The sequence below is a fragment of the Nomascus leucogenys genome, chromosome 4 (genome assembly GCF_006542625.1).
Source record: "Nomascus leucogenys isolate Asia chromosome 4, Asia_NLE_v1, whole genome shotgun sequence".
In the NCBI taxonomy this organism is placed as follows: Eukaryota; Metazoa; Chordata; class Mammalia; order Primates; family Hylobatidae; genus Nomascus; species Nomascus leucogenys.
This window is the reverse complement of record NC_044384.1, coordinates 102,955,931-102,970,670: the sequence shown is the minus strand read 5'-3', so window position 1 is coordinate 102,970,670 and position 14,740 is coordinate 102,955,931. Positions and strand designations below refer to the sequence as shown.

Genomic DNA, 14,740 nt, shown 5'->3' with positions numbered 1-14,740 from the left:
TAGCTTGAACCTGGGAGGCTGAGGCTGCAGTGAACCTGGGTGACAAAATGAGACCCTGTCCCCCCAAAAATAAAAAAGAAAGCAAGCGGTGGTCAAAATGCTGCCCCAAAATGTAGAGAGGTAAGTACTATAGAACTTTCTTCTGCATTTTTAAATGTGTAACTTTTTGTGATTTTTTTCAATCTGAACATTCACTTTCTTACCTAATTTTGTTTTCATATTTGTACATTATTTTGTTTAAAGATGGCATTCATAATTACATTTATAATTACAAATTATATATTTATGTTACATATATTTATATTATTTTATATAAGCTTCAGACACCACAAAACCTGCCCTATACTAGGTGGTAAGATCATGACTGCCTGCTTTTCAGTTTTCTGAATGTTTCAAACTTCTTATAATATCCTCCAACTCTGAGCACACATTACCTTTCTAACTGAGAGAGAAAATACTGGGGGAAGAGGAGGATTCAAGATTGAAACAGGAAAACACAGATGGCTGCCTGGCTCTTGATGGTTTTAAATCCATCTAGAAACAAACACTGATCCAGCCCACCCTTCGTACTCAGAGCTTCACTCCAAGTGAGAATAACAACCACAACACACACTGTCCTTAAGGTGTATACAAGGTGCTAGAAGGTCAGAGCCCTCAATAGCATTTCATTCTGGTTTTATTTTATCTTATCTTTTGAGATGGAGTTTCGCTCTTGTTGCCCAGGCTGGAGTGCAATGGCCTGATCTCGGCTCACCACAACCTCCGCCTCCCGGGTTCAAGTGATTCTCCTGCCTCAGCCTTCCAAGTAGCTGGGATTACAGGCATGCGCCACCACACCCGGCTAATTTTTGTATTTTTTTAAGTAAAGACAGAGTTTTTCCATGTTGGACAGGCTGGTCTTAAACTCCCAGCCTCAGGTGATCCGCCCCCCTTGGCCTCCCAAAGTGCTGGGATTACAGGTGTGAGCCACTGCACCCAGCCTCATTCTGGTTTTAATAAAGAAGAAACCACAGATTTTAACTGGAGGGATTATATGAAAGTCATACAATAATGTAGCTTCTTCCCCCAAAACAGCAGATTCTGTTTCAAAAATCTGGACAAATCTCAGCTTTCCCATAAGGGACACAGTAGCCTCTCAGCTGTTTCTCCTTTCTAGAACCACCAGCACAACTAGCTGCCCTATCTCTTTGCCTCGTCTGACCAGGTTTCTGGAATGACAGACTAGAGGGCTCCAAGGTAAGGGGAACAAGAAGAAAGAACTTTCAGCCTACCTAGAAATATGTTTATCACCAGCCTGGGCAAGATGGGGATACCCTGCCTCTACCAAAAAAAAAAAAAAATAGCCAGGTGCAATGGCGCATACCTATGGTCCCAGCTACTTCGGAGGCTGAGATGGAAGGGTCACTGGAGCCTGGGAGGTCAAGGCTGCAGTGAGCCCTGATCACGCAACTGTACTCCAGCCTGGGTGACAGAGCGAGACCCTGTCTCAAAAAAAAAAATAATACATAAATAAATAATAAAAAAGAAATATGTTTATCAGAATAAACTGCTAGAATTATAAAGAATTTAAGCAATTTTAAAAGCTTCTCGCTAAAACAATGATTGATTCTAAGGTCTCATATGTCCCCTTATCAATATATCAAATTTTATTTTGTTTTAAGAGATGGGGGCTCACTATGTTGCCCAGGCTAGCCTCGAACTCCTGGCCTCAAGTGATCCTTCCGCCTTAGCCTCTCCAAGTGCTACGATTACAAGGCATGAGTCATCTGGCCAAATTTTCTTGCAAATAGCTGAATGTATTCTACACATATACCAGGAACTCTCAGTTCTGTTGTAAAAGCCAGTTACCCCTTTTTCAAGGACAATTCTCAGTCTCCAGTCTCCCACCACATTGTAAGAAACCTAACTCAACAGGAACACAGAGAAGCAACTCTCACACTAAAGCCAAAATTGCTTACAGGTCTCAATCTATGAGGGATTTCTGCAATCCTCAAGTCATGGTTCTTTCATATGCCAATAAGTAATGGTTCCATAGGGCCAGTGTGGTGGCTCACACGTGTAATCCTAGCAGTTTGGAGGCCAAGGCAGGATGACTGTTTGAGCCCAGGACTTTGAGAACAATCCTGGCAAAATAGTGAGATCTTGTCTCTACAAAAAATAACTAGCCAGGTATGGTGGTACATGCCTGTTGTCCCAGCTACTTGGGAGGCAGAGGTGGAGGGATCACTTGAGCCCGGAAAGCTCAAAGTTACAGTGAGCAGAGATTGTACCACCATACTCCAGCCCAGTGACAGAGCGAGACACTGTCTCAAACAAACAAAAAAGTAATGGTCCATTAGCTTCAGACAAGATTATATGTTTCCTGCCAGTGGGCAATGTTTACCCCGTTTAGCTCTTGCTAACTGGGGTAAGCTCTTAGCTCACTGCCAAACCTAAATGACACATGAATTCATCCTCTGAAATAAGGCATGCCAAAAGTGATTCAGTCCCAATGGGCAGCCACAGAGGCAGGGCATCCCAGACCTGCCCAGGCAAGCACCTGAGTGCTGCATTTGCTGGAGCAGGGACGAAAGTGTGCCTTATGCAGCACCAGTTCCTGCGACCAAGGGAACTCTGACAATTTCCTCTGGGTCCTTTCAACATCTCACTTAGACAAATACTCCTCGCAAGGGTCTGCAAACTATTCTAGGTTCGTGGCAGCAATCTGGCAGCTTGTATCACCCAACCCACTTGGCCTGAGTGCAGTCAGTGTTCTTCCAGACCAGCCCAGAAAATAATGAGATACGATTTTGAGAAAAGTCTTAAGACTGCACCAGTCAGGCCGGGCACGGTGGCTCATGCCTGTAATCCCAGCACTTTGGGAGGCCGAGGCAGGCAGACCACGAGGTCAGGAGATCGAGACCATCCTGGCTAACATGGTGAAACCCCGTCTCTACTAAAAATACAAACAATTAGCCGGCGTGGTGGTGGGCACCTGTAGTCTCAGCTACTGGGGAGGCTGAGGCAGGAGAATCACTTGAACCCAGGAGGTGGAGCTTGCAGTGAGCCGAGATCGCACCACTGCACTACAGCCTGGGCAACAAAGCGAGACTCCATCTCAAAAAAAAATAAAAATAAATTAAAAAAAAAAAGAGTGCACCAGTCACAGCACTATGTCCTAATAAAGAGACACTTGCCAATTATCCTTCAGAAGTCCTGAGCTAGCTCTCCAAAATAAGATCCAGCAAAATATTTTAAAATTTTTGTTAGGGAAATCAAGTTCAATTGCATTCATAGTTCCAAAGCAAAGGTCACACGGATCTCTTCAGAGTCACCCAGTTTGTGAGGAAGGCAGTGGATTCAGTCAATCAAGATCGCAGGCATTTGAGGCCAGGCATGGAGGCTCACACCTATAATCTCAGCAGTTTGGGAAGCTGAGGTGGGAGGACTGCTTGAGCTCAGAAGTTTGAGACCAGCCTGGGCAACACAGTGAGACCCTGTCTTTAAAAAAATGTTTTAAAGGACGGGCGCGGTGGCTCACGCTTGTAATCCCAGCACTTTGGGAGGCCGAGGCGGGTGGATCACGAGGTCAGGAGATCGAGACCACGATGAAACCCCATCTCTACTAAAAAATACAAAAAATTAGCCGGGTGTGGTGGTGGGCGCCTGTAGTCCCAGCTACTCGGAGAGGCTGAGGCAGGAGAATGGCGTGAGCCTGGGAGGCGGAGCTTGCAGTGAGCCGAGATGGCGCCACTGCACTCCAGCCTGGGCGACAGAGCGAGACTCTGTCTCGAAAAAAAAAAAAAAAAAAAGTTTTAAAAATTAGCCAGGCTTGGTGGCATGCACCTGTAGTCCTAGCTACTCAGAAGGCTGAGGCAGGAGCCCAGAAGGTTGAAGTTATTGTGGGCTATGAGATTGTGCCACTGCACTCTAGCCTGGGTGACAGAGTGAGACCCTGTCTCTAAAAAAAAGTAAAAATAACATACGATTGCATTTTAGGACCAGCAGTGAAGGCTAACAAGGTACTTCCAGTTTTAACATCTTACTCTTCTCTTGCTCATTACAAGAAGCTTAAGTTATTTTCCAAAGTAAAAACGGTCTTTGAGTGTGAGATAAATCATCCTAGGGGTCCTGTCCCTTACTTTCCCAGGCCTTACCTGCCCCAGTCCTGCTGTTCATGTTCATTAGTTTAGTTTTTTGTTTGTTTGTTTGTTTTTTGAGACGGAGTCTTGCTCTGTCGCCCAGGCTGGAGTGCAGTGGCGCAATCTCGGCTCACTGCAAGCTCTGCCTCCCGGGTTCACGCCATTCTCCTGCCTCAGCCTCCCGAGTAGCTGGGACTACAGGCAGCCACCACCACACCTGGCTAATTTTTTGTATTTTTAGTAGAGACGGGGTTTCACCGTGTTAGCCAGGATGGTCTCGATCTCCTGACCTCGTGATCCACCTGCCTCAGCCTCCCAAAGTGCTGGGATTACAGGCATGAGCCACCGCGCCCGGGCTTGTTTTTGTTTTTTTAAGACAGGGTCTCACTCACGTCTCCCAGGATGAAGTGCAGTTGGTGTAATCACAGCTCAATGCAGCCTTGCCTCCCTGGGTTCAAGTGATTCTCCCATCTCAGCCTCCCAAGTAGCTGGGACTACAGGCACATGCCACCATGTCGAGCTAATTTTTTGTTATTTTTAGTAGAGACAAGGTTTTGCCACGTTGCCCAGGCTGGTCTCGAACTGCTGGGATTCAATGATCCGCCTACCTCGGCCTCCTGAAGTGCCGGGATTATAGGCATGAGCCACTGAACCAGGCCACACATCCATTAGTTTTTAAGCCCCAAAATCTAAACCTGTCAGCTGCCAACTGGCACCCCTGTAAGTTCTACCCTCCCAAATCCCCCAGGACCTTGTATCCTGGATTTACAGTCCTCCTCTGGCCTTCCCAGTGTAAATGCAGCATTCTGACTAACCCATAAAGTCTTCAACATGAGACCCTGTAAGTTGCTGTGTTAGTTCCAAAGGCCCAGCAGAGAATCTACAAAGGGCAGAGGCAGCCCAAAGACCTGAGGAAGAGACAAACACTTTTATCCTCGTGCTCAGATACAAATACAAAGCAAGAAAAACCCAAGCCCTTCAGTAGTGGGTTTGTAATCAACTGGGCTCTCTCTCCTTCAGAGGCACTTGCCTGGAAGAACAGATACTGTTCAAGGAATGACACCTTTTACTGCCTTACAAGTAAAACTTCTATTCATAATAGATGAAAAATTGAAAACGTTTAATAAGAATTAATTAATTTAGGAAGGGCATAATCTCAGCAATGTGCAAAAAGATGGTTTAACAAGTTATTTGTTATTGTTTTTCTTGTCAGGTTGTTCAAGCTCATAAAAGGTTGTTCAAGCTCATAAAAACATACGTTCCTTGGTCAAGTATACTACAATCAGCCCTCCTCTTTCTTCCTTGAGTAACTAGGCAAGTTCTCAAGAAATATGATGACTCTTCAGCACCATAGCCAAGCAGATACCAGGTCTGCACACCTCCACAGGGCACCCCATAAAAGCAGGTAAACTGAACTTACCACCACCCCCCTGCTGTTGAGCAGGAAGGAACCATGGCACAGTCCACAGACACCACGTTTAAAGCACATCTAAACAAATAGGCATCAGAGTGAAAGTGGGCAGGCTTGGAGTTAGGTTAATCCCCAAACAAATGTGGCTGCAGCCTCAGCAATACCATCAAATTTATGTAGAAAAGGGATCTTTGCCAAATGCAGTGGCTCACACCTGTAATCCCAGTGCTTTTGGATGCTGAAGCAGGAGGATTGCTTCAAGACCAGCCTGGGTAAAAAAAAGCGAGACCCTGTCTCTACAAAAAAAAATTTTTTTTTTTTTTGAGATGGAGTCTTGCTCTGTCTCCCAGGCTAGAGTGCAGTGGCGCGATCTTGGCTCACTGCAAGCTCTGCATCCCGGGTTCACGCCATTCTCCTGCCTCAGCCTCCCGAGTAGCTGGGACTACAGGCACCCACCACCACACCCAGCTAATTTTTTGTATTTTTTTTAGTAGAGACAGGGTTTCACCGTATTAGCCAGGATGGTCTCAATCTCCTGACCTCATGATCCGCCTGCCTTCGCCTCCCAAAGTGCTGGGATTACAGGCGTGAGCTACCATGCCCGGCCTACAATACAATTTTTAAAATGAGCTGGGCCCAGTGGCATGTGCCTATAGCCCCAACTGCTTGGGAGCCTGAGGCAAGAGGATCACTTAAGCCCAGGAGGTTGAGGCCATAGCGAGCTATGATTGCTGCGCTGCCTTCCAGCCTGGGCAACTGAGTGAGACGGTCTTTATTTAAAATTTATATGTACAGGCCAGGCGCAGTGGCTCACATCTGTAATCCCAGCACTCTGGAAGGCCACGGTGGGCGGATCACTTGAGGTCAGGAGTTCGAGACCAGCCTGGACAACATGGTGAAAACCCATCACTACATTGCGCCACTGCACTCCAGCCTGGGCGACAGAGCGAGACTCCGTCTCAAAAAAAAAGAAAAAAAGAAGTTTTACTCTTCCTTAGGTTTGGGATTAGACACTTAATTTCGAAAACACATAGGAGTGTCTCAAGTAAGATAGGTGGATACATAGAGAAAGCAAACAACATTAATTAGCCAGGTGTGGTGGCACACACCTGTAGTCCCAGCTACTAGGGAGGCTGAGGCAGGAGAATCGCTTGAACCTGGGAGGCGAAGGTTGTAGTGAGCTGAGATCTGGCCAATGCACTCCAGCCTGGGTGACAGAGCGAGACTCCGTCTCATTAAAAACAAACAAACAAACAAACAAAAAACTCTGAATTTTAAAGGGAGCACATCCCAGAAATTTGTTTAGTTTTGTTTGTTTTGAGACAGAGGATCCTGCCACCACACCCAGCTAATTTTTGTATCTTTAGTAGAGACAGGGTTTCACCATGTTGGCCAGACTGGTCTCAAACTCCTGACCTCAAGTGATCTGCCCACCTCAGCCTCCCAAAGCATTGGTATTACTGGCGTGAGCCACCACGCTCGGTCCTTTCTTTCTTTTTCCTTTTTTTTTGTGTGTGTGTGTGTTTTTTTGAGATGGAGTCTCACTCTGTCGCCCAGGCTGGAGTGCAGTGGTGCGATTTCAGCTCACTGCAATCTCCACCCGCTGGGTTCAAACGATTCTCTTGCTTCAGCCTCCTGAGTAGCTGGGATTCCAGGCACCTGCCACAGAGGCTGGCTAGTTTTTGTATTTTTAGTAGAGACCGGGTTTCACCAGGTTGGCCAGGCTGGTCTTGAACTCCTGACCTCGTGATCCAACCGCCTTGGACTCCCAAAGTGCTGGGATTACAGGCATGTGCCACTAAGCCTGGCCCTGGCCCTTTCTTTCTTTAAAAGGTAGGGCAGGCCAGGCGCGGAGGCTGAGGCAGGAGAATGGCGTGAACCTGGGAGGTGGAGCTTGCAGTGAGCCGAGATCGCGCCACTGCACTCCAGCCTTGGCGACAGAGCGAGACTCCGTCTCAAAAAAAAAAAAAAAGGTAGGGCAGTGATGGGGATGGGCACGGTGTAGATGAAACAAGATTGGCCAGGAATTAGTAACTACTGAAGCTGGTTATGGATGACAGACTGAAATGAACTGTGCATCATCTCGGCAAATTGACTTCTCCAAATCCTGAGGTGGGCTCTAAACTCAATTTTTGGAGAAAAGGACATTTCCTTGCCACCAGAATATACTGTAAAACACAACTACTTCTTATTACTTTTATTACATGGTACACAAAGAGGCAAAAACATAATTTATTTAAAACAAAAACAAAAACACGCTTTAAAACGTAATAACATGAGAATAATCATCTGCTTACTTTCTAATGTACGAGAGTGTGTTCAATTTGTTACTTAAGAAGATTACCCACTAGGTGAAATAACTTCACTTAAAGGGAAAATTCTTCCCCAGTGCATCCTCTTTATGAGCCAAACAATGGAAAATTTTCACCTCAGCAAGCTGGCCTCAGGGAGGTTCAGGCTCATCCCTGTTGCCTAGATACCAGTGACATCTCAGGAGCTTACAGAAGGCTCTGGCATCCCTCTTGGAAGGGAGACTGGCAAAGGTTTATCAGTCAGTGGTTGCTCCTTTCCCAGCACACTCCACTGCTCAGACAGATACAGGGCTAGCATACAGTGTACCTGTCACCTCGGAAGCTTTGAAGCACAAAAGAAGTCTATTATATCTGTTACACTGATTTCTAGATCTCCCAGGTCCCTGCCTTGCTCCCTCCCTACCCAGGCCTTGCATAAAAAACAAACCAAACAAACAGCTAGTTTCTACAATTGTACCAACTCTAGTCGGTGTTCTTATCCATTTGATTTCTTTCTCTCTCTCTCTTTTTTTTTTTGTAGAGACAGGGTGTTGCTATGTTGCCCAGGTTGATCTTGAACTGCTGGGCTCAAGTGATTCTCCATTTGATTTCTAACAATGCCTGTGAATTCTAAAGTCACAAAGCAGGTAAATCTATCGAAATGACAATGTCAGACAAGACCACAGAAAATAGAAAAAAAATTTTAAATGACAGTTAACAGTTTAACTTTTTCTCAAAAAAAAAAAAAAAAAGTTACTAGGCCTTCAACTTGCCTATTATGTCAAATATGATAAAGTATTCATTTGGCCCTTTCTAACTCTGATAGTGGCTAAAGTTAAAACAACACCCTGAAGCTTCTCTTTAAATACTTAACACCCAAGTTACGCGATGCAATTATACAAACCCCACAGCAACAACCTATATAAATAAGCATCTTAGTTCACTTAAAATATTACCTGGCTACAACTGCAAATACAGCAAACATTTTAAACACTAGAATTCAACAAAATTACTGTAATCATGGTCCCTTATTAAAAATAACATAAACTGATGATCTACAACATTTTTGTTACCACGTTCCAAAGTTCCAGTACTTTTTCTTAAAACTATTCAAGATGATTTTTTGTTCTATGTACATTCTGCTACGGAAATGTTTAATTCCAAGCAGTGACTAGTTCTATTTTCCCTGGTATTTAAGAGCACTGTATTTTACTGGTTTCTACATTTTATTTTCACTCATTTTTCTGCTAGTGTAGCTTTCTTGATATATGAGACCGAATACAATCCTAAAATGAAATAAGCCATTAGGATGCAAAAGACAAAAGCGGTCTGTAATCAAATGTAAACAGTGGAAATATCACTATAAAGGTGTCCTCTTATCCGTTTAAAGGCGTTTTTTCTATAATAAGGTTAAGTGTGTAGATTCCCTCATCGAACACCCTCTGACGGGCCCAAATGGCATTCAACACTCAAAATGGCTGCACATCTGCCGACCCCAGGTAACAGTACCTGAGGCGCTGGGCTGACTCCCTATCCAAAGATCCGGGAAGACCCCTCCACCCGCCAAATATCTGGGGAGATCGTGGCCGCCAATGACCTGGGGAGACCCCTCAATGACACCGTAGATCTTGCGCTTCCCAAGACCCGGGGAGATCTCCTCAATGACCAGGAAAGATCCTGCCCCCCCAAACCCGGGAGACCCCTCCAATGACCGGGAGGATTCTGCACCCCCAAAACCAGGGAAATCTCTCCCCCAATGATCAGAAGAAAAATCCTCCTCCCAAATGACCCAGGGAAATCGAATCCACAGGGACCCCGGGAGATTTCCCCCACAATGACCACGAAGAAGTCTTTCCCAAATAACCTGGGAGACTCCAATGATCAGAGACCCCGTCTCCCAGTAGCCCGAAAAAATCTCCCTCAAAGCTCCTGGGGCACTAGGGCCATAGGACGCGAGCATTACTTGCCTCCTCAGCCGGGTTCCTCGGCGTTTCCGTCCTATTGTTTCTCTCGCACCAAAATGGCTGCGGCCAGGCCGAGCCCCGCCCCCTGCACCTCGCTCCCGGTGCCCCTCGCTATTGGCTCGTCCTAGGAGCTGCGCACGCGGACTGGACAGCCTGAAAGGCGCTGTTGCTAGGGTGCCAGGATTCGCTGCAACAGCTTCCGGAAAAGGCGGTGACTGGGGGCGGGGCCAGAGAGGGCGGAGCATTGTCCTCCGTCGGGGAGGGTGGCCCGGAGGTCTGATGGGCGGTTGGGTGGACAGACTAGCTGCGGGCCGATGGACAGCAGGATACCTGGGAAACAGATGGATTGACCAACAGTCCTGGTTTGTTCAGTACTGAGCGATTTCGCAGGATGCAGGAATTTCAATGCTAACACAGTCCACTACAAACTGGGAAGTTGGTCACTCTAGCAGATGGACAGAACACTGGATGTGAATAGACGGAAAGAGGGACAAAAGAGTGACTGTGGACGGTGGACAAAGAAATGGTTATATATACAGACAGACAGATTATTAGATATGGAAGGGTAGACAGAGAAGTGGCCATAGAGTTTTCTGGAGACTGGTGGATGACCCAGTGCCCAACCCAGCTCCCACCAAGCTCCACACCACAGGGCTTGTCTGAGGCTCATTTGTCTTGTGCCTGTGTTGGACAGAAGGGCTCTCACCTGAGTGAATGTCAGCGTAGCTGTGAAAGGCAAAGGAGAGGGTTAGTGCCACTGAGAGTGGGCGGAGCCTCTTACCTGATCTCTGCTCTTTCTGTGAAGGAGAACAATGTTGCAGCCCTGTGTACTGGGCATTTGCAAAGGTGTAAATTCACTCATACACTCTTTAATTCAACAAGTATTTATTAAGCACTTACACTCGGTATTGGAAATACAGCAGTGAACAAAAAAGGAAAATAAATAAATATCCCTGACCTTATAACAGTGGATAGGAGAGACTTCTGTGAGCAGTTCCTCTCACCTTAGCATGTGGTTTCCACGGCTCCACGTCCTCCTGGTTTCCTCCAGTCTCACCAATTTCTCATCTGTGTGTTTTCTCTTTGTCTATACTCACTCTTCCAAAATCTTATCCAGGGTCATGACTTCAAATGCCACCTACATGTCAATCACTCCTAAAAGTGTTTGTCCAGTCCAGACTCTTCCTGAGGGGCAGATTCACTAGTCCCACTGTCAACTAGACGTCTGCACTCTGACTTCCAGTCATGGGCATCTCAAACACAACTTGTGCCACCCTAACACTGGCTCATCCACCAAACCTACTTCACCCCACTTCGCCCAAATTGAGTGATATCACCTCAGCCCTTCTTATTGCTCAAGTCAAACATCTCAAAGTACCTCTTGACTACTCTCTTTCCCATCTGTATCCAGTGCACCAGGAAGGTCTGCTGTCTCCATCAGCATCATCTACCCAGAATGAAATCACTTCTTGCCACGTCCATACCTTTCACTGAGTCCAAACTGCCACCATTTCTCTTGAGTGCAATGTCACAGCTGCCTCCTGGTCTCCTCTTGCTGCCCCTGATGCCTTCAGTCTGTTCTACACACATCAGCCTGTGAATACATGAGTCAGATCCTCCCATTCCCTGCTCAGAACCCTGGAGTACCTCTTCCCCAAGGGAAAACCAGAGACAGCAGGACCCTCATGATTCCCTATTACCCCCTGACTGTATCTCCCCAGCCAGCTTTCGGCCTTGCTGCTCAATCTCCCAGTGTTCCTCACACATCACACCCCATGCACTCTCCTGCACAGTGTATGAGTTATGGTTGTTCCCATGTCTGGATTGCTCAGATTTCCAAAGGGCTGCACCCCAGCTCTCAGAGCCCCTAATTTCAGAGTGTAACCTGCCCCACTCTGCCCCCAGCACTCAGGATCACCTTTAACCCCTTATCCTGGCTCTATGTGTTTCCGTAGCAGTTACCACCTTCTCGGAATCTTTTTTTTTTTTTTTTTTGAGACATAATCTTGCTCTGTCGCCCAGGCTGCAGTGCTATGGCATTGCAACCTCCACTTCCAGGGTTCAAGCGATTCTCATGCCTCAGCCTCCCAAGTAGCTGGGATTACAGGTGTGCACCACCACACCCAGCTAATTTTTCTATTTTTCAATAGAGACGGGGTTTCTCCATATTAACCAGGCCGGGCTGGTCTCAAACTCCTGGCCTCAAGTGATACACACTCCTTGGCCTCCCAAAGTGCTGGGATAACAGGAGTGAGGCACCACACCCGGCTGCTTCATAGCAGTTACCACCTTCTCATATGCTTTTTTTTTTCTCTTTGAGACAGGGTCTAGCCCTGTCACCCAGGCTGGAGTGCAGTGGTTCTATCACGGCTTACAGCAACCTCAAACTCCCAGACTCCCAAGTAGCTAGGACTACAGGCACACATGACACCATGCCTGGCTATTTTTTTATTTTTTTGAGACACAGTTTTACTTTGTCGCCCAGGCTGGAGTGCAGTGGCGTGATCTCAGCTCACTGCAACCTCCACCTCCCAGGATCAAGCGATTCTCCTGCCTCAGCCTCCTGAGTAGCTGGGATTATAGGCACACACCACTACAACCGGTGAATTGTTTTTTTGTTGGTTTTTTTTTTGCTTTTTTGGTTTTTTTTTTTTTTTGAGATGGAGTCTCTCTCTGTCACCTAGGCTGGAGTGCAGTGGCACAATCTTGGCTCACTGCAACCTCCGCCTCCCGGGTTCAAGGGATTCTCTTGCCTCAGCCTCCCAAGAAGCTGGGATTACAGGCAAGCGCCACCACGCCCTGCTAAGTTTGTATTTTTAGTAGAGATGGGGTTTCTCCATGTTGGTCAGGCTGGTTTCAAACTCCCGACCTCAGGTGATCCACCCGCCTTGGCCTCCCAAAGTGCTGGGATTACAGGCGCGAGCCACCGCACCTGGCCTATTGTTGTATTTTTAGTAGAGATGAGGTTTCTTCGCCATGTTGGCCAGGCTGGTTTCAAACTCCTGACCTCCAGTGATCCGCCTACGTCGGCTTCCCAAAGTGCTGGGACTACAGGCATGAGCCAGCGAGGCTGGCCTTCTATTTTTTTAATTTTTAGTAGAGACAAGGCCTTGCTATATTGCCCAGGCTGGTCTTGAACTACTGAGCTCAAGCAATCCTCCTGCTTCAGCCTCCTAAACTGCTGGGATTACAAGTGTGAGCCACTGCACTTGGCTTCATGCACTTTTAAAGTAAATGCTTATAATCCTTATATGGCATTGCCTGGCTTCTCCCACAAGAAAGAGAGGTCTGTGAAGTGAGAGTCTTCCTTTTATTCATGGATGTATCCTGAGCAACTCAAATACCGATTAAGCTCCAGATATACCAGTTGACAGATTGAATAAATTGAGTACCACATGGTGTTAAGTGGTGAGTGCTATGGAGAAAAGTAAAATGGGGCAGCTAGAGGTTGGGGCAAAGTGAGAATCCCACAGGTTAAGGTCAGGCCCAGAAGGCCCCTCACACCAGCAGAATTGCTAGGAAGCCTGGCCCAGTTCTTGTTCCTGTTCCTTGCCTGTGGCTTCAGCACCTACAGTGGCTGCTGAATAAAGGCTCAAAAGGCACGAATTATTTGAAACTGCCTTTGCAAAAATTACAACTGAGGAAATTATGACAGTGAAAGAGATCAAACCTAACTGACTCCATCTTGCTTGTAACCTTTAAACTGTCCTTGTTCATTCCTGGGCATAGGCCGAACTAACCTTGGGAAGGAATTTAGTTTATGATTTGACTCTGAAACAAAATTGATAGTGGCCCTTTCCCAAAAGATCCCCTTCTTGTCTGGGGACCAGTCTGCCTTTGTAGGACTAACAAATTAGCTACAAGATTAGAAATTACAGTTTAATGGGGTCATGCAGCCTTTGGCTGCAAGAGTCTGAACCTCCTCAAACTGCTCCTGGGGATAACAACACTATTGTAAAACCTGAGATCAGTGTTTGAGATATTTTGCAGACCCTGCACTCGATGGATCAGCTGACACCACCCAGACCAGTAATCTGCCATCCCAGCCAGGTACAGAAGACAGCAAGAAAACCTCACTTCGACACCCCTGTGATTCCATCTCCAACCTGACCAATCAGCACTCCCCACTTCCTGAGCCCCTACCAGCCAAATTATCTTTAAAAACTCTGATCCCTGAACGCTCCGGAGACTGATTTGAGTAATAATAAAACTCTGATCTCCCACACAGCCGGCTGTGCGTGAATTACTCTTTCTCCATTGCAATTCCCCTGCCTTGATAAATTGGCTCTGTCTAGTCAGCGGGCAAAGTGAACCCGTTGGGCGGTTACACATTCAGGTCCTTAACATACAGACCAGTGCTCCACCGTCTCCCCACCCCATCTCCCATTCCAGTGCTCCTCTGTGTGGGGTATAAGGCTGGGCACGGCAGAGTCTCCTTGGGGCCGCCCTAGCATTAATTCATTCTTCCATTCCTTTCGCAAGTGCTTATCAAGGTCTGACTTAGATTAGACACCAGGGATGCCGCGTGAATAAACACAGCAAGAATTCAAATGATTTATTTGTCCGGAGGTGGGTGAGAGGCAACAGACAGTAAAAGAACAAATAACATAATTATAGGCAGAGTGACTACAATGGAGAAAAGGAACCAAGCAAAAGTGCAGAGTATGGTGTTTATGTCTAAGGCAGCAGGAGAGGTAGATCTGAGAAGGGGACATCTGAGCTAAGATCAGCCCAAAGGCACTGGCTGAGCATGGAAAGATCTAGAGGAAGCCATTTCTGACAGAAAAGCACAGCAAGACCCCGAGGAAAGAAGTTTGACATTTTGAGGGAATATGAAAAAGCCACATGGGTCTAATGGAAGAAATAGCTCAGCACTTATGGGAAAGATGCACAGAGCTGAAAAGGATGAAGGAATAGACCACAGATCTGGGGGGCAAGTCCAGGAATTCTGAT

At 46.6% G+C, this 14,740-nt stretch overlaps 1 protein-coding gene across 2 annotated transcripts in view; it reads right to left on the bottom strand.

The window, feature by feature from the left end:
• IP6K2 (inositol hexakisphosphate kinase 2) overlaps positions 1–9,862 on the bottom strand; it is a 29,401-nt gene extending 19,539 nt beyond the window's left edge. The window contains exon 1 of one of the 2 annotated variants that reach the window (XM_030811841.1): positions 9,791–9,862. The gene's annotated coding sequence lies outside the window, so the exon portion shown is untranslated. The remainder of the gene's footprint in view (positions 1–9,790) is intronic. The other variant, XM_030811842.1, reaches the window with a different exon arrangement.
• Positions 9,863–14,740: the final 4,878 nt, after the last annotated feature.